The following is a 21,408-nucleotide window of genomic DNA, read 5'->3' on the forward strand; positions in this document are numbered from 1 at the left end:
ACCTAGTGGATGAGGGAAAGGATGTGGATGTGGTCTACCTGGACTTTAGTAAAGCTTTTGACACTGTCTCCCACAGCATTCTCCTAGAGAAGCTGGCGGCTCACGGCTTAGACAGATGTACTCTTTGCTGGGTAAAAAACTGGCTGGACGGCCGAGCCCAGAGAGTTGTGGTGAACGGAGCTAAATCCAGTTGGCGGCCAGTCACGAGCGGTGTTCCCCAGGGCTCTGTTTTGGGTCCAGTCTTGTTCAATATCTTTATCAAAGATCTGGATGAGGGGATCGAGTGCTCCCTCAGTAAGTTTGCAGATGACACCAAGCTGGGCGGGAGTGTTGATCTGCTCGAGGGTAGGAAGGCTCTGCAGAGGGACCTGGACAGGCTGGATCGATGGGCTGAGGCCAACTGTATGAGGTTCAACAAGGCCAAGTGCCGGGTCCTGCACTTCGGCCACAACAACCCCATGCAACGCTACAGGCTTGGGGAAGAGCGGCTGGAAAGCTGCCCAGAGGAAAAGGACCTGGGGGTGCTGGTTGACAGATGGCTGAACATGAGCCAGCAGTGTGCCCAGGTGGCCAAGAAGGCCAACGGCATCCTGGCTGTATCAGAAATAGTGTGGCCAGCAGGAGTAGGGAAGTGATCGTCCCCCTGTACTTGGCACTGGTGAGGCTGCACCTCGAATACTGTGTTCTGTTTTGGGCCCCTCACTACAAGAAGGACATTGAGGTGCGGGAGGGTGTCCAGAGAAGGGCAACGAAGCTGGTGAAGGGTCTGGAGAACAAGTTTTATGAGAAGCGGCTGAGGAAACTGGGACTGTTTAGTCTGGAGAAGAGGAGGCTCAGCGGAGACCTTATTGTGCTCTACAAATACCTGAAAGCAGTTGTGGGTGGGTGTTGATCTCTTCTCCCAAGTAACTAGTGATAGGATGAGAGGAAATGGCCTCAAGTTGCACCAGAGGAGGTTTAGATTGGACATTAGGAAAAATTTCTTTCCTGAAAGAGTGGTCAAGCCTTGGAACTGGCTGCCCAGGGAAGTGATTGAGTCCCCATCCTTGGACGTATTTAAAAGACGTGTAAATGAGGCCCTTAGGGACATGGTTTTGTGTGCATGGTGGTGTTGGGTTGATGGCTGGACTCGATGATCTTAGAGGTTTTTTCCAACCTTATTGGAACCTATGATTCTAAGATCTCAGAAACTCCCCTTAAACCTTGGCCTTTGTGTAATGAGTCAGGTGGTGAAGTGTCCCTTGACCGTATCAGGAACTCTCGCATAGCTGAGGTGGGGGAATGGTACTGACCGTACCAGTGGGCTGCCTGGCCCAAGTGGCGGATGAGAGCGGGGATAATTTGTCATCCCCTGACACCCTTATCTGAGTGGTAACTCGAGTGGTACCAAACGGTACCATTGTTACTGAAACCTTGAGAATTTTTATGGATGACTAAAGCCAATCATCTTGCAAACCTATAAACAGTGGTCCTAAGCATTCCTGGAGAGCAGTGGGCTGTGACCAGTATTTCCCTCTGAGTGGGAGGCCTCTCAGAGCTCGGGAACTCTCGAGTTTGCGATATTCGGAGGACTGTTGCCGACAGACGACATGACCTGGGCTGAAACACTCTTTGAGGCTCAACCCCTCGTCCGTTGAGAAATTCCGAGACATTTGACGTGAATATTTCACTGGACTCAAGGGGAATTTTTAACAGCTATACCTTTGTATATTTATATATCTTTGTGTCTGTTTGCGTGTGTGTGTGAATTGATGAAGGTACCTGATAACAAGTATAATATAACTATTACAATCTCAAATCTGTAATTAAGTCACTCTTGTGATTATAGTAAATTCTACTAACTTACTTTGTAAATGTTAAATTAGTCAACAATTAAGTGTTGCTAAAATCTTGTGATCTACCTTAAAACTGTGAATGAACGTTAGACTGCTACTAAATACATATAATCCTTTAGGCATAAACCGTTGACCAAGTCTGGGACTAGGAGTGGATCCAGCCACACCTAGACTCCATCAGGAGTCTAGAAAGCAAGGAGGTCTACTACGAATCTCGTGACTCAACAAGAGGGTCTCCTTACCCTTTTGTATTAGACATAAACCGTTGTCAAAGTCTGAGATCAAGATTGGATCCAGTCACACCAAAGCTCCATCAGGAGTTTAGAAAGCAAGGGGGGCTTCTCTGAATCTCGTGACTCAATGGGAGGGTCTCTCTTACCCTTTTTCATCCTCGGTCTCTGTATAAATCATTCCAGCTCAATTCTAACACGATTTTCCTTTGTATGCTTCATCCATGTAGTAAGTGATAGAGTGAATCTTGCCATCGAACTCACTTAAGTCACAGTTTTAGAAATTTCTGTTAAAATCACTTTCTGCTAATACCTTTAAGAGTGATTCTTTAAGCGGCCTTCAAACCACTCTTTCACGACAAGGAAAAAATAACTTCTGAGTCCAATTGGTCTTGGTCCTTTCCTTTGAGATGTTCACAAGGGTCTCATTCAGGTTCCTCTACAAAGCTAAAGATTTTACCCAGTGAGTACTGTATATAAAGACTGGAATTTGGCCACCAGTTCATGTCATATCTGATCATCAATCTACAACTGAACAGCCAGTTGAGTGTGATGGGAAGGGATGGACGGGAGAGGAAGAGCTGATGCTCAGGTAAGAGCTAACTGTTCTCTGACAGGAGATGGCATCTGTTCCAGTCATACTGAATTCTTCCCAGGCCACAGATCATGGCAGGGATATGTTCTGTCTGTGCCATTGCAAGATAAACGATGACTCAAGCAAAACTGGCCAGAAAAATCCGCTACACAATTGAAAAGAAACAGAGTAAAAACAGTCTGTTCATTCGGGTCTCAAAATATGGAGCGTACCATAACTAGTCCATTAAAACAAGGAAGAAATCTCACTATGGCTGCCATTATACAATAACTAAATCTCAGTCTAGATTAATTAAACAGATTAGCAGGATATAATTGCTATCCTTATTGCCTGTTCTTGGAGGAATTATAATGAAAATTGTTTCTCTAGCATTACATTCACCTGCAAAGTATCTGTTTAAAGTGAAACAAAAGATGAACGGATGAAATTGGAATTATACATGCACACTCTTTGTCTCACTCTCATGTAAACACACACACACACATACATATTCTATGTGACTTTGGAAAAATCTGTAATTATGTCTCCAGATGCACTGGAACAGCAGAGCAAAAAGCAAGGCTATAGATACAGATTATTAAAAACATGAAAATCATCAGATGGTAACTTAGATCCAAATTTGGCTTTGTCAGCTAAAACAGCCATGCTAGATTGTAGCTTGTGAGATGAGGTTTTTACAAAATATTTTTTCTCATTAGGAAAGATCAGTCCATAGTGAAGTCTTGCAAAGAAATGGATAGTTAAAATAGTAACAAAGGATGTTTTATTAACAACCTAGTTTCAGTGATGAGCAGAATAAAAACTTCAGTCCTGAGATCAGAGGATTCCATTTCTAAGCTTTTATGATGAAAAGGGAAGTATTTCTGGAAAAACAAAAGAATCCACAAAAACAGAGAGGTTCCTGGAACAGCATACCTCTCAAATGAATGAGAATTCACATTAGGATGTAGTGGCATACCTCAGCCAGAAATAAAGATCGATGTGCCAAACAAGTTCTTCACTTCTCCCCTTACATGCATGTGCTCTTTAAACTGTATGTGGAGAAAGGAAAGCAACAGACTGGAACTTTAGCTTAGATCTTTGTTAAAGCTGTTGTAACTGGTTAGCTTTTTGTTTCCAAATGTTCCCTCTCTCCAAGCCTAGCTTCTCAAAATCCTTTTGAATCTCTGATTATCTGAAAGATTTTTTTATTTTTCACCTTTCTTATTCCTACTCTTTTTTTCAGAGTAATAAATACATGGAAAAATAGGGAGATGAATATATGATATAAGTAAAACCATGTCTTTCTAAATAAACACGTGTGCACATGCATACATATTCTAGAAAGGTTTAGAATGCAAGAAAAATGCATCAGTAAATTACAGGATATTTTTGGTTCAGGATCCATATCAGTCCAGAAGTTCAATCTCAGATTTTATATTTGAGTTAAAAAAAAAAATCACATATAAAAATCCCAATTAAATAATAATGACAGTCTCTTCTTCTCCTTCTACCATGGAATTTTTTATTAATGGACAAGAAATTTTCACCTTCACCTTTTTTCTTGTGGTTAAAAGTTATTGACACTTAGAGCTGAAATTCTGTTCTTTCTCACTAGAGTATCTCACTGAGATTTCAGATATTTATTTGTTCAGCTCAGAGAAGCATTAGTGCCATTATCTAAAAAATTTTTTGTTCACATTAGATAGGTGTGAATCAAGTCTTATAAATGTCTAGGAAGTTAATTTTAGTTCATGGTAAGCTATCTCTCATCACTTATAGAGAGAGGTGATTTACCATGATGGGCACAGTTACATACTTGTATATCTAATCACCTTCTGGATGAGAGGTTGCTTGCATTTGGATGGTTTAGAATATATAGGATGATTGTGACAGCTTGCACCAGATCCATTATTCAGACATTTCCTAGCTTTCTCTCTTACTGGCAGGTGTATGAAGGAACTCCCTTCTAATGTTGTAGAACAATCCTCATTGAAATTATGTCCTGTAGTTATATTTTGTCTCACCTATTAAAAAAAAAAAAGTTTGCTATATGGGATAGCGTTTGGTTTGTTATGTATCAACTGTTAAATCTGTTTACCTGGTAGACAGCATAGAATAGAATAAATTTAATATTGTTGCACCATAAAAGCGTTATGTAATTGGAGCACCTGCTTTCTACCCTATGCAGATTAGGAAGACAAGGCCAATTAATATATTACATATAATCACACAGAAATTAAATGTTCAAAAAATACCAAGACATGGAAATGTGTTTTGAAATGCTGATTGCTTGATGGCTAAAGTGCAGAATAGGCAGGCTTAAATAATTTTATAGTAATTAGAAAGAAACGGCTTTGAAAAGAAAAATTCTCTTACGGATTGAAACTTTTCTCACTCTGTGCCACATATAGCACCACATCAGAGTGTCTTTCTATATTTATGCAACCAAAATAAAATGTTCAAAAGTTTTTATGAGGTTAAGAAAAGTTTTTAGGAGGTTAAGAATCTGAAAGTGTTTTTAAAGCTGAGCAAAATAATTGTAACTTAAGAGTATTTTCAAGTTTCTGAAATGGGGAAGTACTGAATGAAGAACTGTAGATTTCAGAGATAGGCTAATAGGGTCATCTCTCTATTGATACCACATTGTTCCTTATAGTGAATTATTTACCTCATTCTCCTGTTATTTGGGGCAGACCCCACAAAATGAAGCTTACAATAAAACTTTATGAATCAGTCAAGACAAGGCCTTATGGGGACATATATTCTGATAATAATGTTACATTATCCTTCAGAGTAATATGCAAAAAAATAGAAATAAGTAGATGGAAAGAAACATGGTATCTGCTGGGAATTAACTGTACGAAGAAGGGAAGTAGTTTACTGCAGCCCTTGATAAGGTGCATCTTTTATTATTTCTGTCTTTGACTCAGATTTGTTTTCATGTTTGCTGTCCACTACTACCCCTAAATCTCTTTCAGCATGTCAGCTTTCACAGTTCCTCCCAGTCATACTGTCCTGGTTTTGGTTTATTTTTCCCCAGATGTATTAACCTGTGCTTTTCTATGTCTATTTCCTGCCTGTGTTTCTCAGACTTCTCGTGTCCCTGCTTCGTTATCCTCAGTCGAGTATATGGAACTTCCCTATTTAATGCTATATGTGAATTTAGTTCTGCTGTTTGCTCATCTTCAAATCACTAATGAAAATGCTAAATAACAACAGACCTAAGATTACACCTGACACAAAAATTACCTAGGAAAGTTCATGTGACCGTTCATGATTTATTATCTATATAGAGTATATCTATTAGTATTAAATTTTTGTTTCAATTACAAAAATTTGTGCAGGTATAAAATTGCACAGATGTTATCTAAATGCTTAGATTAAAGATACACAAATATTATAATACTTCTGTTTCTGCATCCTAAGAAAAATAATCACCTGCTTCTGGATAGTTAATTGAACTAGTAATTACTTTTGAACATGTGGGTTGGTTGTTTCCTGCTTGAAATAATTACCCAATGCAGCCTATACCAGGGCTACCAGCAGGAAGCTAACAACTGGTGTATTGGTGAAAAGAGTTTATAAAGCACTCCTATGTTTTTTTTTTTCTTTTTTTTTTCTTTTTTTTTTCTTTGCCAGACGGAGGAACAGATGGATGTGTAATGCACACAAGAACTAAGTACATGAGCTCAGCTCTCAACCAGCAGCCACAGTGAAATTACAAAAATCAGTTGTAGCTACTCTATAGTTGTTGGCTGCAAAGGGATTGACTCATTGCTCTAAAACCAAATTTCTAAAGTGAATATTTCATTTTCAACTTCCAAAAGCTCAGTTAGAAAGTTTATTTCTGAGCAATAGAACTATCACCATCATTAGCATGATTTATTGTTGCAAATCATTAGATAAGTGATAACACACTGCTTCATTAATTCTTTAAGGTTCTTTTTATGGCTTTTGATAGGTGTTCTGTACTTATGTTATGCTCTTTCACATATTTCTAAAATATCTGTGTTTAGTATTTATTTGTTCTTCTCAGTGGTTGTATGCACTATGATTAGAATGCTGATTTTCAGTAACGATAGTTTAACTTTCAAGTATAATCATATATGTTAATTTTTTTTTCTCCTATACATGCACTATTCCCTCATTCCCAATATAATTGACATTTCAGTCTCAGCACAGTAAGAACACAATCACAGTTGTAAATGCATTGTCAGATTGTATTTTGGTTTGCCAAAACTGTTCCTATATTAATTTGGGGTCATTGACTGTTAACAATATGAAATGTCATGAATATGAACTAAATCAATGTGATTACCACAGTGGAAAGATTAATCACCTAGCTTGTCTTTATCATTTGACTACCAACAGATAAGAATCTATAAACATAAAGGCAACTAAAAAGTACCTAGGTGTGCTCTTGCATATTTATCCTCTCAATAATAATATCTTTGAAAAGAAGGCTGTAAGGGACACATTCAACTTTTGATGTAAAAAACTGAGAAGTTTTTTGAACATAATTTACAATCCTTTTTCTAACTCATAATAAAAATTCATAATGTTAAGTCATAAAATTCTTCAGTAAAGAGTCAAGGAATAAGTAGGGAAGGTGTAAGGGAACAAACAAAAAGCAAGCCAGAAGGCTTTTGTGCTAGTCACATGGAGTCTTTTTTGTTTCCATGATCACCTGCAGGAAAAATTTAGATATGCACAAGAAGACATGATAAACATTTAAGGGGATTATGTTTGGAAAACAAAACCAAAAGCTTTTGGTAGTATTTATGTTACAAAAAACAAACTAGAATAATATATTTCAATGTGCAACCGAATTGTAAAGCCAAGATAATAACACAGAAGTCAAATCAGTTGATGAATGATTCTGTATTAAAAAATAAAAGGAAAGGGATTGTGAAAAGTAAATTACAAACTCTCTAACAGGCAATAGATACTGGATTCATCATAAGTGCATAAAAGTTCATAAATATTTTCTCTTATTTGTATATGAAATGTCACATTGTTGCTCACATTTCTTACTGATCATTTTTGTAATTGGTTCTCATTACCATGAAATGATCATGTCCGATCTTTCAGTGCAGCCAGATCAAGATCCATGAGTACTGCCTGCAACAAAGTTTCAAAGTCACATAAATGACTAGCTATAGGAACATATGTTTAGGTTTGAAAGCAGGTATTTCCTGGCAGAATTGCTATCAAGATTATTTACTATGGATAAAGGAACACTGTAATTTGACATCTGAAGAATCAGATAACTGTAGAGCTCATAAACAAAGTCAATGCTACCTACAGAATTCTTTAGAAATACATAATGAATATGCCACATGAAAAAAAAAGGGAAAATGAGAAAGAAATCAAAATTATTATTAATATACTAATATTCTTAATTTGATAATATTCCACATACTAAATGAACTGTTAACATTTTCAGAACTTAGTCATTGAAGAATTGCTGACAAATGACAAACGTTTTTTAAAATCAAAGCAAGACAGAAAAATTAAATATGACTTGGCAGGGACAGATATCTGGGAATCAATTTGTTTTGGCATCTTACGTGCAATTTGGTAATCATATTTTAAAAAGGCATATTTTAAACAATGCATATTTTAAATAGTTTTTTTTGTGGCAGTGCAGGAAAATATTGCATGTATTTTTTTCTGTAACGTAATTTGGCAAATATTTAACCTATCTTAAATGGTACTGATAGATTTGTTTATAAAAGAATTATGAATTATATGTATTATAAAATGAATTCTTTTTTCTGATGACTATCCAGCACTAAAAAAGAAAATCAGAATCCCTTCCTTGAGGATTATAATAATATCATTGAGTACTACCAGAAAAACTAGTATGTTCAGACAAGCCATTTTATAGACTAAATGTGTTCTTGGTATGCCTCATATGCTTTTTTTTTTTCTATACAGTAAATTTAAAAATAGTTTGCAGAATTTCTTTGCAGATTAAGGCAGCAACAGAGGTTCCTGCCCTAAATTGGTCCTTTTTTATTCAAGGAAAGATAATCATAAAAATACTTATTTCCTTCATTACTTGCTTGGGAATATTATAAGTCTCCCTTAATTTAATGATATGAATATGCTTAGATGATTTAATATTAATCTATTTTTCTACAGTTTTTCTTTAAACCTAATCAAAATACCAGAATAATATGAGCAGCACTCCCGTTAGCAATAGCACATAACTGCTACACTTTCTTAAAAGAACTCCTTTCCTCTTCCATCTACCATCTTCTTACTTCTTTTCATACACCAAGTTTCAGTTCAGGATTTCAGAAATTCTATGTGTCACAACTATTCATGCCATCACCACACCTGAGAACAGGAACTTATGGTAAATGTTATGGTTAGCTACAGTCTGCAGCAGAAAAAGACATTTGAGCGGGCAAATGCTACTTCATACCTGTGATTTATTAGTGTAGATTTAAAATTTTGAACATGAATTTCCTTTACACTTTCTCTTGAATATTTACCACTAACATGGTCTATTTGTCCCATTGCCTTTGTCAGCTGCTTATTGCTTGGGTTTATTTACAAAGGTTCAGTTTAGTGACACTCCTTTTTAACAATTCTCACCCTCTTTAACATCCAGTAACATTAATATCCTATATACTCAACTTACATTGACAATCCGGGACTAGGAAAAGGCTAAAAAAAAATAAATCTATATTTCGCAATCAGCAAATCCCTCTTTCATCCATGGACTGGTATGTTTTAAAAAAATAATAACTGTGCCCATTCCTAGTTTTATTTGGCTTAGAATGTTTTCTCTATTAGCGCACCTTTTAATAGCCCATCTCTTTTATAACTACTAAAAGATTCAAAGCTTCTACTGAGCACTACTATTGTCAGTCCCAATGTCACCAGTGACTCTGAGAAGTTGACCCAATTACTCCCTAGATCAACTCCCAACTGTGTGAACACATGTTCATAGACCACCTCTGTTAGACACACCTGAACATACAATGAATGAATATAATAATCGATAGATTTCTTCCACAGAAAATTCATGACTGTAACTCAGCATAGTTCCATTATGAGACCCAAACCTAGGATCTGGAAACTGGGTTAACTTTGGTGCAAAAAGTTGAGAAAAGAAAAATACATTATGAAAATTAAATAAAATGAAATTTTTAAATATTTTGGGGTTTTAACACTGTGGATATTTTAGGGTCTAGTCATGAATTAGTACACATTTTTATAATGACTTGGCAAACTGAAGAATCGAAAACTTTTAATAAACTCTGAGTTTCCTGGAGCAGTGGAGGCTACAATTCCCCACTTAAAGAATTGAAATTCAAAGTACTGTTTCAAAAATAACTCTAATATTAACAGATAAACATATAGCTGAAGACAGAAGTATTAGAGTACAGTACTTTAGTATCAGTATATACCAAAATTATGGGTCAAATATGAAAAGATGCCAACATAATTTGGATGTTCCTAGTGGAGGTCAACATGTCAATCAGAGGAAAATGCTAAAATTCAGTGGTATTTTAACTAAATGACAAAGTAATGAAAATTTGGCAATTATAGATCTTTACATATGACAGTGTTTTCACTGAAGCCTAAATCAGTGAATATTTATTAAGGCTTACATTTTAAAATATGCCCACATCTCATGTTCAAAATATCCTCTTGGAACTTGTATTCCCAGTGGGAAGGCTCTGGACCCAGACAACTTTATATGAACTGGGAATTTTACTCACATTTTTGTAGTTAAGCTCGTAGTTCCAGACTATTTGTAAGCTAGCCATGTACTGCTCATTCCTTTTGCTCTGGATGTTTTTGACTGTCCTTTACAGACTGTGTTCCAGTAGGTACCAGCACGAATCAAGGAAAGAGACTGAAATGAGAGAGAATTAGAGCAGTATCCCCTTACTAAGGTAATAGTTTTTGCAGTGATCAGTTCAGGATAAAAATGCAGGGAACCAGGACATGTTGCTGAAGCTGAAGAGAAATATGGGGGAAAAGCATTTGGGCTAGGAAGTGGAAGGAAAATGCAAAGGGGCAATTTTCCCTAACACAGAGCAGGAACATGCACATCGTGTGCTAATTTTCAGCCTCTGCACAGAAAATTAGTTATAGGAAATACTAACTGACCTCTACAGGTTTATTTTTTGAGCAAAAAGGTGTGTTTGTGAAATCAAGCAACTGCTTTAATGTAACAAATCAGGGCTACTATTCTGTGCATTCAGATAATTCATTAAGTGGAAGTGAACTGACAGAAAGGTTCACTTCTGTTTGCACACTTCTCCCTTTGCAAAATGCATTAAAAATTTTGCCCTGAATGTCCAGAAGATTTTCTGTAATCAACATAATTTGCATATCTCCAGTTGGAATTTCTTTTGTTCAGTGTAAAGAAGACAGTAGTCTTAGAAACATAGTAGGTACACCAGGGACCAAAAAAAAAAAAAAAAAAGGAAAAAGATATTTTGGTGATTTTATGCTGGTTTAATTAAAGAAGGAAGCCAGGATTTCCAAATATGATCTTTGCCAGAATGTACTTCTCTTGTTCTGTCTAAGGTATGCAGTCTTCATCAGTAGCTGTAGCAAAGCTGGACTATGACAACGAGGTCCTGTGTAAGTGACTTTCATTTAGAATAGGAAGATTCTCATCCCTGTTATTTACTCATACATCATAAATGTAAAATTACCTAGTCCCATTTGTGGCGTATTCATAAAAATTATTTGCAGAGTTGACTCTTGTCTGTGTAGTTGGGCATATAGAAATAGATAAAGGGCATGTAAAAATAGATATAATGGTTTTATAAGTTCTATTATTAACATTGAATTTCCATATCAAGTCTTTTACTACTACTAAGTACTTTCACTAGAACAGAGAATTTCTCAGCAAATAACTTAAGTAAATTTCTGCTGTTGTATGGAGTCCTTCTTGACTATTCCAAACTGATGTTTTTGATGGACTTTCTCACTATTTGTGGATGGCTAATCCAGATAATTCTGTAACAAAGATAAACTCAAATTCCATTTTAAGGCTGTAATACAAATACAGACAGAGTAAAAAAAAAAAATCTCTATACATTAGAACTCATGGAAATTAATAACTAAGGAATAGAACCCATTTTTGGTTTGAAACACCCTTTGTCGTTCACCGTTGTCTGTCCTGTCACAAATCTTAATGTTTGGCCCCACTATTGTCGAGGACAAACATGTTTTGAAGACTACAATAGTGAATCTCCAAGGAAGCCATTTGTCTGTGCTAATTCGGAAATGCTGATGTTTTGATTTTTACAGCTTTTTAAAATTTTATTTTAAACAGTGAAGTTCAGTTGGATCCCTATTAAAAACTGATTGTGAAACACTGAGTTATGAAGGATTACATGATGAAGTAAAGCAAGCAGGATCTATAATCTGTCACTTCTGAAACATCTTAATTTTCTCCTGCCTTTTTAGAAAAAGTACATAATTTTGTTGACAAGTGTAATATTGTTTCTGCTGCCAATTTGGTCCAATGAACAGACTTTGCACCTTTTCTTAAATGGAGTTCCATATTTACATATATACATTAAATCCTTGTGAGATAACTGCATGAAATTCACCATATAATTACATGAACTCTGGGTACAGAAGTAGCTAAGAAAATGGAAAAATGGCAATATGCTGGCAATAATCAAAACTAACACGAAATGTTTTTCAGAAATTACCATATTATAGAGAAGCAAGTAAATATCATGACATTCAGGGAAAATAGATAATAGGATCTTTCAGCAGTAAGTTTGCAATTACATATCTATAGAAAAATACATCATCTACCTTTCAAAATCATACATAGTATAATGTATTTAGTTAAAGGAAGATTTTCATCTAAGAAGTAACTAATACTACTTTGTTCATCTTTCTCAGTAGAAAGATTGTAACGGTGTTTTTTTCTATCAACAACTTCAAAAATAGAGTTAATTCCTTATTCAGAAGCTAAAAAAATTTTGAATGGTACTTCATAGAATGTAAATTACAGAGTAAAACATTTTGTCATACAGGGTTAGCATAATCTTTCTTGATATTTTCTTAGAAAGTATATTTTATAAAAATAACAGTAGATATAGATATTTTATTTTTATAAATAGCACATTTCATATAATATAAACTCCAAACCCCTTGAAGGTGAATCATAATCTTGTCTCTTATTTACTGACGCAAATTTACTCTCAAATGCTTATATGAAGGAACATGGAATTAGAATAAAAAGCAGAGACTTCATTGTGTAGTGCTTTATATAGTACTTCTTTTCCCACCTTTCAAACAAAGCCAAAACAGAGCTCTTTTTCCTCAAACTGGTGTGACTAGCTACTGCTGAATCCTCTAAGATCAACAGAGAGATGATGCAGAAAGTATGATTTATATTTAAAAGTACCTTTCAATTATTCTGAATGAATTAGCTTTTTCTAAAACAAATTTTGAATTAGATTGTTGTAAAAATAAAATTTTCTGGGAAAAAAAAATTTTCCGTTTGAAATCTTCTTACATCTTCTATATGGTTTGGGATTCAAATATGTAAAATATGGCTGATGTAGATATTACATTTACTTCTAGAAATTATTACTGAAGGCTTCTTAATTTAGTCCCTTTTTAAAAAACCAACCAACCAACCAACCAACCAAAGGTTCTTCTCCTTCATATGGTTTCCCAGAATAAGCTATTCAGTTTTTCTCATGGTTTCAGATGAGGGTCTTAAAGGCAAGAAACTCTGGTTATTCTGTGTCCTGGTTTCCGCTGGGATAGGGTTAAATTTCTTCCTAGTGCTGTGTTTTGGATTTAGTATGAGGAGAATGTTGATAACACACTGATGTTTTCAGTTGTTGCTAAGTGCCCTCCTAGTCCAAGGACAGCTCCCGTGCCTACTGACTGAGCTAGGTACACGAGATGGGAGGGAACATAATCAGGACAGCCAATCCAGCTGGCCAATGGGGTATTCCATACCATGTGACGTCATGCTCAGTATATGTATGGTAGGCGTGATCCAGGAAGTACCGATTGCTACTTGGTTATCGGTCAGCGTGGGTGGTGAGCAATTGCATTGTGCATCACTCATTTTGTATATTCTATCATTATTTATTATTATTATTTTCCCTTTTCTGTTCTATTAAACTGTCTTTATCTCAATCCACGAGTTTTTCTCGCTCTTACCCTTCCGATTCTCTCCCCGTCCCACTGGGGGGCGGGGGGAGTGAGTGAGCGGCTGCGTGGTATTTGGCTGCCTGCCAGATTAAACCACGACATTCTGGTAACATGTCCACCTGTATTCAGAGGTTTATAAGTTCATCATAATATTTCTAGAAGAGTTTTGAATCTACAAATCTCTGAATGAATACAGTATTATGCAATTTATAATTAGAAGTTTCCTTTAAACCTTTTTACCACTGAGCAAGGATTTAATAGGTTTCATAAATATGGTTATAACAAACATCGTCAACTGTGTTCTACAGGTATACTATCTCTGTTAACTTTTGAAATTAATCGATGCACTTTTTTATGTTAAATGTTATGAACAGTTTTAAAATGTATGTATTTCTTCTTTGTTTTTTAACTCTTAACTTTCTGGAAGGTAGCCAGAAGTAGATTATTGTTAGTAAAAAATATATAAATGTATTTTTAAAAGTTATAACATCTGAAACAGTGTCCTTCTGCCCTGGAGACATTAATTAAAGAAAACATTATGGCAGTCATTCAAGAATGGAAGTGATGCTTCCTTTAGGTCTACAGAATATGTCATTGTTTAGGAACCATAAATTGTATGAAATAACTTTAATAGCAGTAAATCTGCATAACTATTCCATATCCAGGATGATAATTTGAAAAAGGCTATGTTTATACTTCAGTGAGGTGTCTTTTAAATGAAAAATTATCTAAGGGCTAAAATCAATTGGCTATAGAGTATCATATTTTCTGATGGGAATAATAGAGAAAAGATGACTGGAAGTTTTTTGTTACAATGATAAAATGAGTTTTTATCTCTGGTTATTATCAGCCCATACATTCATCATTATGTACTACTCAATTTTTTTATTATATTGATTTATTTTATCGCCCAAGACAGTTTATACTTGTATGAAATTCAGAAAACATTGATTTACTTAAATTATTCAATGTTTTAGTGTATGGTTATTATGTCATTTAACACTTTAGACAAATCAATACACTTTTAAAAATTGCTTTCCTTATTCAAAAGGTTTACAAATGTACTTTTCTGGAATCATTAGTTTGCTATAAGATGTCAATGTTTTATAAATAATCTATTTTTAAAATATAAGGGGTTATATATATGTATAAATGCATAAATATTTACAAGTAAAATGAATACTATAAGTTTGCTTAAAGCATGCTGTGATGTAGAATATGCCTTTAACATTACAACATTATTCTCAAATGTATCATGGTATGGCCATATAAAGTTTTTTTGTTTAACTAGTAATCATTGCTACATGTTAAGAATGTTTCTCCCAGCACTTTAAAGACTGGAAAGTTTGACTGTTTGACACAGAACAACAGTCAATTGCCTGCGAACAGGTCTAAGGCAGGGGATAAATCTAGAGCACTAATGGTTTTTTGTAGTTGGGTTACAGATAAGAAGTATCTGATCAAATACAACAAGTGAAAACATCATCTACAGGTAGATAACTCCATCGTAAGAAGAGAAATCAGTGCCATGTTCTTACTGAAATGCACAGTTCTGAGACAATTGCTTTCATATACTGTGGGCACTTTGGTTTTTATTCCTTGTACACAATCACTTATGGTGCCTGAACAAAAGTTATTTTACAAAATGAAGTGTCTCACATTGATTAAAAGAAGCATTGATTCACATTAAAAAAAAAAAAAGCATTTATATTTTGTACTAAACATATACTAGAACAAAGAAGCTGTTGAACAAGCAGCTTGTAGAGCAACCTTTCTCTGCAAAAATCCTTTTCACCTGCTACATAGAGCAATGAGAGGCTGGGGGTTAATCTTGAAAGGATTTATTATTCAAATTTCAATGTATTGACAACAACACACCAGCTTTTATATTTTACTAGAAAGTAAGCATTTCTGTTCCATCCATTTTACAACAAAAGACATTATTCAAATCTGTTGAGGATACTGTTATCTCCCTCACTGAAAAATCTCCAGTGGTTTCTTTATTGGTAATTTACTTCTTCAAAATTGTGCTGACTATTTCTTTTGACTGGATAGTTCAAACTTCATGCTTATGTTGGACAGCTGATGAATTAGCAGGATATCTTTTTTCCTTACTTCCATATATCTCCTATTCCAATTACAAGGAAAAAAACCCTCTGCCTATCAATTAGCAGTTTTCCTTTATTTGTCTCATTCCTTTCTTTAACAATATTAACTCCCATAGACTCATGTTAACTCACATTAATGTTCTGGAGCAATGTCTCTATCATAAATAGAAATAGATTATTTCTAAAGTTTAAGACTGTACATACAATCCATATACATAATTCATTTCCATAGAGGTTTAAAGTTCAAACTTGCTGCGTTGCAAGATTCCTTCTGTTTTGCTCCAGGGTCCATGGAACTGTTTTAGATCTTGAAAATAAAAATACTCTGTAGGTAGCAGTATGGATCAGTTTGTTCAATAATCTGTCCTACCTGAAATAGTATAGTGTGGTACTTAAGAAACACCTTTAAGAATCTTAAACCACCCCATTTTTAGAGGTCAGAATACATTTACATTGAAATTATTAAAATTGCCTTCATTGGGAAGGAATTGTCTAGGGTAACATATATGTTTTCTGCAGTATTTGCCATATTACTGATATTTTGTCAGATGTAGAAATATTTTTATTGGAAGGGCTAATGCTTGGGAACGATACAACTGTAATGCAGGATCATATCTATTTATCTAGTGAGGTGCTGTAAGGAAGTATTCTGCTATTTAAAGTATTAAAAAAAAATTGTGGCAATTCTTAGGCTCTTACTGTGCAATAGAGGTATACTCAATAACCAGTGAAAGATGTCCCTGCCCATGGCAGGGGGGTCGGACTAGGTTAACTTTAAAAGTCCCTTCCAACCCAAACCATTCCATGGTTCTATGATTCTGTGATCTACCTTCTGGCCACATGGAAGTTTTGTCTGACCTGGAGAGACACGGAGAGGAAGGGCCAACCGGAAATTCCCACTGCCTTCTTGTTGCACTAAAGGGTGCTCCTAAAAAGGCTGAATAGTCAAGGTACATCCTCTTCAGTAAAGGATCCTGTCTTCCAAGGGATAGAAGATGTAAGATACAAAGTGGGTATATCATGAACTGTGGGAATTTTATGCTTATATAAGGAATTTAAATTTAATAATAAACAATCTAACAAAAATCACACTGCCAGTTTTACAGTGTTCCAGGAGAGACAAACAGATTATTTGTGGCTTTGCTGGACATGTCTTTCAAACAAACAAAGAATATATAATGATATATATTGAAATATCCGAAGATGCTCTTAGGGAGTTTTTACTTTTTGCTTCCTGAATGATTGGTTTCAGTAGGAGATTCTATGCTGGGGGTAATGATGGTCTTGACTGATTAAAACAAAAAAGCCCACCAACATGTCATGGTGAATAAAAACACCAAAATATGAGGAAGAAAGTTGAAACTATCAATCTACCCTATAGCGATGTTCCCTTATGAAATATAGATTTTACAGAACGGCAGAAACAGAGGGCTTATCTGACACATTTAGCAGAGGAGGGGAAAAATGATTTGGATTTAAAACATTGGGAGACATTGTACTGGGCAACTCAAACAAGGACACTTATTTCCTATTTCTTGAAAATCCTTTGTTTATAACTGTAGCATTCTGGTGGACTCAGCCACCAACAGCTTGGTTCATTCCATATGTAACAATCAGGACCTAGTGCACCTAATTAATAAACAGATGGCAATAGCCCTGTGGGTCCTTAAGTCAGTAAGGGCTTTTGTGCTCCACTGGTTATGTCAAAATATCCTTTCTTAAGGGATGCATATGCCAAGACTGGATAATGGCACAGCAGATGCTTCATCTTGATTTCAGGATGGCAGGAAGCCAGACAAGATCCCAAGGTAGTGTCCAGACAGTTATGGAATGAGCTTAATCCTGTTACAGCAGGAGGCAGAGTCTTCCCCAAGAGTGCTGAAGAGAATAATCCAGCGTGGAAGTGTTTTTGAAATTCAGAGAGCAAGAAGGATTGTAGTGGGGTGACTTTTTTAGGTAACACACTGCATGACCAACATCCTAAAGAAAGGCTTGGCACCCTCCACTCTGTTGAGTGTGCTGGTGACTTTTCTGTTTTGGTTCTGTCTGATGGCATTCCCAGACACTTTCTGGGGACAGCAATTCAAAACCAGCTTGCAAGTTCCTGTCCAAAGTGGTGGGCAAACGAATGAGACAAAAGTCATCCTGTAGTGGTGAATACCTAGCTGAAAATATATTAAAGGAACGTGAATGCTACCTGTAACTATAGCAGAAAACAGTATTATTTCATTTTGCATTTACAGTTTCATTTTTTGGCACACTCAGGGTACATGATTTCCATATTATCGGTAAATGATATTTTGGGTGGAACTATGAGTGTAAATACTATGGTATGCACAATAATGGAAAATCTTATCAGATATACAAAAATCTAGCAGGTAAAGGGCCAGTAAAGTGTCTACTTAGGTGACTGCTGTACCATTCTGACATTCAAGAAATTCAGGGACACCAGTCGTCAAGTTGCACACTGTAACAAACCCCTTCTTTCCTGATTTCAGTTTCTACCGAGAAGGAACATCTGCAAGTGGAATTAAATCCTTATCATGTCAGCATGAGTTCATTCTAAAGAAACATAGGCATGTTAGTTGTATTCTGTTTGTTCAGAAAAGATCCAACTTGTTGGAATGGCTATCCAGTTGCTGTAGGATATACGTTTGCTCTATAATCATGCCTGCTTTATTGTAAGAGTCAATGAGAACTCTGTAAGTGCAGGAACTCTTAAGGCAATGATCAGTAGCCATAAACATGACCAAAGGTATCTGTAATTATTTAACTCACTATGATACCAGGATGGACCGCATTTTTTAGGATTCCCAATAATGCAGGTTGGACATGGATTTTCTCAGACAAGTAGAAAATGATTCTTGATTATTACTTAGAGCAATTTATTTATTGTTTTGCCATTCACAGATATATTTTATGTTTTACAGTCACTTTTTATTAGATTTTTTGAGTACTTGCAAGGGGACAGAAATTAAGCCAAAAGGTAATTGGTTTAGGCAACTGCTTTGCTTTGTGGCAAGCTGAATTAGTTTGGATAGAGAAAGTTCTCAATTAAGGAGAAGTCTTGTTACATGTCTGCCATGATTTCACTGTTATAGAATGGGCAGTATATAAGGAAGCCGAGCAGAGAGGTCTTACCATTTTCTACCACATCCTAAAGAAACCACTACTTCAGTAGCCTATTGCCTAGGACTGAATACGAACATGATCACAGGTTACTGAGTTCACTTGATACAAATACCATCTGCAGAGTCATGACTGATAAGTACTATTAATGCCATAGGCTCTAGAAACACAGAGTGTGTGCCTAGTCCTTTTCTTTGCTATTCAGGGAGAAGATTCTATCCTGTCATATTAAACATCCTTTGATAGGCATGAAAAATTCTGCCTTGGTTCTTATAATCTTTCTGCTTTAATTGAAATTAATACTGTTGACTGATTCTCTTTAAAAAATCATACGCAAAATTGGCTTATGAGTCAGCTTTAGAGATCTGAAAATTGCTTAATGTAGCATTTAGGCACAACTGACTTCAGAATAGTCCTGTAATTGCAGGGGAGGATAGAGTCAGTCACTTCCCTGTACTAGAAGTAATGCCTTGCTTTTTTTCTCTTCTACTAATGCATTAAAATTAGAAAAGGAGCTAACCTAACTGGTTGTTCCTCAGCAGTCCTGAGGGTGTGTCTACAGTGATGTTTTAGCTGAGATCAGGAGTGCAAATGTCCCCACCATCCCACTTACTGTGCTTTGTCTCACATCATCCAGCAGCCGCAGAGCACATGCACTGGATTCTTCTGGGAAGAAACTAAACTGGAGGACACATTCCAGGAGCACTCCTAATGTGCTTTGACAGGCAGTCCATCCAAAGGACCAGGCTGGCATTACTCTGAAGTGATTTAATTTGATTCCATTTTCACTATAATGCTTTCACTGACTTTAATGTTTCCTCTCTGGTGGCATGGTTACATGGTAAAATCTGTTGCTTTAGTATCCTTTTGGCATCTCTTTACCAAATGCCAATGTGAGAAAGCAATGTCCTTTGCCTACTGCCTTGTTTCAGATGGTATTCCATGATGACGAAAGCTTTGAAGTCCCTCGCCCAGTTGGAAAAGTCAAATCTCAGAGTCATGATCAGATTTCACAACTTTCCTTCCACATAATCTTTCACTTCATGTGGAGAACAGTATCCTCAGCTTCCCAAATTGCAATGTTGCTGTTAGGCTTTTCTGCCTGCCCTTTAGAGTGACTGAACACATCAAATTCTATGGAAGTTGGCACATAAAAAAGGTACTATCTCCTATATATTCTTTTCTACTGTCACCCTGTGCTGCTTTTATTAACTACTTTTTCGTTCACTTGGGGTTTTCTAAAATCTTCCATTGTTATGTAGTACCAAACAATGTTCTCTGATCAAGCAGTCACCAGAGGAGCTAAGATAAAGTTATTGCAAAGGCAGGGAGATGATACCTACACAGAGAGACTCTTGAAAGGGATGCCAAATAACAGGGTTCCTGCTTGCCACGGGCACTCCTGCCCACATAGGGAAGAGCATGGGTTCTGTGGTAGCTGGGAGGAAGACAAGGAGAAGAAATGTGATTCTGCACCCTAGTAACCAAAATATTCTGTTAGATGTCTAACTTTGGCTATCTGATACGGATCACTTGAATGCTTATGTTTAAGTTCTTCAAAGGCAGATATTTCGACGATATTTCAAATGCTTCAAGTGGAGGGGAAATTAACTCACTTGATGCATAAATGCCTCTACTATCAGGGGAAAAAAGTCTCTTGTACTGCATCAGTCTGACAGAAATAGGCAGAGAATAAGCATTACCCAACAAGGCAGAAATGATCTTGTGCAGTTATTTCATGAAAAATGACAATGCTACCAAACATTTCCCAGTAAGGCAAAACTGGAGGTAAATCAGGGTATTCACAGTATGCTGGCTCCTGCCTTTATGGCAATTAAATGCATCATTGAATGTTATTACAGAAAATTTACAAGAGATGCATTTTGTGCCATGTCTCCTAATGATTGTTTGGGCTTATCAATGAGATAAAGATCTTCACAAGATCTTCACAAAATCCCTACCATAACATGCCTGATATCCTCTACAGTTCCTAATAGCACGACAATCAAGTGGCTAAAAGAAGCTACTTATAGCCAGGTTCATTTTTTATAACAGCAAACATCATATAGATAAAAGGTTTAAACCAGTAATGATCTATTCCCCCTTACTTCCAATTTAACCTTCCATTTTAAAGCTCCCGCCTACCTCCATTTCTGATTGATAGAGCTGAATGCAATCTCTCATTACAATGTACTTTTTTGATACTCACTTTCTCTTTTCATGTCTGTCTTTCAGCAGGGTATGAAATAATTTTCCCTTGCCCTTCCTCTCCAACTCGGCAGATTTAATACTAAATTTTAGTATTCCCTTTGATTCTTGTACCTGCAGTATCCAGTACTGGGCTCCAGGTAGAAGCTGGT

The sequence above is a fragment of the Calonectris borealis genome, chromosome 4 (assembly GCF_964195595.1).
Source record: "Calonectris borealis chromosome 4, bCalBor7.hap1.2, whole genome shotgun sequence".
Classification (NCBI taxonomy): Eukaryota; Metazoa; Chordata; class Aves; order Procellariiformes; family Procellariidae; genus Calonectris; species Calonectris borealis.